Raw genomic sequence first — 2,135 nt, forward strand, 5'->3', positions numbered from 1 at the left:
TTGAATATGAGCGACTTTTTCAAGTTTGAAGACGTTTCACTTCCCATCCAGGAAGCATTTTCAATTAAAAATGTCAAAATGTGACACAAAGTAAGGCAGCTTTAGCCCTTTCCCATTGGTTATCCTCCATCCTTGATACTCTGAACAGCAATGCCTGTTATATCCAGTTACTCCATCCAGCTCCAAGGACACAACCACAAAAAGAGGACATCCAAGAGATGGATACAAAGCAACATTTTCATTCATAATTAACAATAGTTATTTATTTCATATCAACTCAACAAATGGGTTAATGAGTTTGTCAGCAAGAAAAATTATTGTTGGTTGCATGGTGGTGCAATTTATAGCACGGCTGCACCAGACAAGGGTTAGGTCCTGGGTACAATTACTAACTTTCTGCATGGAGTTTGCATGTTTTCCTTGTGTATGCATGAATTCTCAGTGGACTCTGCCTTCCTCCTACAGTCCAAAAACATGACTTAGAATAATTTGGTCTTTAAATTGCCTTTAGGTGCATGTGTACATGCTTTTATGTGACAGGCTAGCAACCAGTCTAGGGCGTACTCTGCCTTGTGTCCATAGAGTGCTAGAGATAGGCCCCACTGTGACCCTGATGGATAAATGGAAGAAGATTGATAATTTTATTGTGCTTTGTTATCTGATGCCAAGGACCCCTGGAAGTTTTTTGAGGACCCAAATTCAGAGATTGAAGCTGAGGTGGTTTCTTGCAGGTTTAATAATTCAAAGAAGCAAAAGTCCACAAACAAAATTCAATAAAACCAAAATCTAGGAGACATTAGGGAAAAACACACATGAGAGGCAAATAAAAAGGTAAGTAGGAAGCAAAAGGTGACTGGACAGGAGGTGTATATATGGGAGACACAAGCAATGGAAGGACTAATTGGCAGACGAGTAACAGGTGTGGAAAGAAGTATATAGAAGGGAGCTAGGAGAGGGAGACTGACACAAGAGGGCAACATGAGAACTCAAATACAACCAAAAATAACTAGAATAACATAAAATGGAAATAAAACAAATAAAAACTCAGAAAAAAACTTAAACAGAACCAAAATCATGACACTATTAACAAACTGGACGTTTCGGGGTGTTTTTTCTGTTCTCTGCAATTAAAATTGTAGAGTTTGACCTGAATGGAAGCAGACAGAACAGAAAGATGGCGTTGTTGTGTATGTTGGCGTTGAGCGGCGGCGAGCAGGTCCTCAAAATGCAAACCTTTCTCAATCTTAGCATGACCATTAGGTTGCTCTGACAGTAGGATGTGAACGGAATGGAGCGAGCACGGAGGATGAGGAATCCAGGGCTTCAAGGAGCTCAAATTGCCTAAAATATTCACAATTCTGAACCAGCAACATCGGTAACTATTAATGATGTAAAACCGTTTCATACTTAAATAAATAAATCATAATTAAGGATCTTACTAAAGTCTGAGCCTGATGTTACGATGTTAGGAGAGTAGTTCCCAGACTGGATGAGATATATGCAAAGTTATGTATTTCACATTAAATATTAATATGATAAACAAAAGCTTTATATTATTTTATTACAAGATTATGTTTTTCAAATATTATATAATTATATAGTATATTATTATTATTATAATTAAGTATTTTTAAGGTTGCTCTTTGATAATGAGTATTATGTTCTATGGAGAAAAATTTGTTGTAATCTGACTCACAAAAGAGAGTAGAGCTATTATTTAGGGTTTTTAAAAATCATTTTATGTTAATTGTTATTTATTTGTTGTCGTTATCAAGATGGTACATTTATTTTGTGTCAAACTAAAGGCTTGTTGTCTTTATAAGTTTGTCTAAAGTTCTTCCAAAACTCTTTAATCAGTTAATGTGTGTCATATTGTTGTGGCCATTTATGCTACATTTTTGTCATTTTTTATTTCTACCAATTTAGTTTTGTATAGAAAATATATTTAAGTTAATTTAGAACCAAAATGTGTTATTTATTTTTTACATTTGGAATTGTTTGGAGTAAGTTCTTAATTGTTAGACCCTCCCATTACTTTGAGTGATTTTTAAATTTTTTTTATTTTATTTTTATTTTTTTTTAACAGTGTCCCGTCTGGCAATGTGGCAATAAGAATAATTGTCTTGATGCCAAAA

Source organism: Cyprinodon variegatus, unplaced genomic scaffold, assembly GCF_000732505.1.
Source record: "Cyprinodon variegatus isolate N-32 unplaced genomic scaffold, C_variegatus-1.0 Scaffold116, whole genome shotgun sequence".
Lineage (NCBI taxonomy): Eukaryota > Metazoa > Chordata > Actinopteri > Cyprinodontiformes > Cyprinodontidae > Cyprinodon > Cyprinodon variegatus.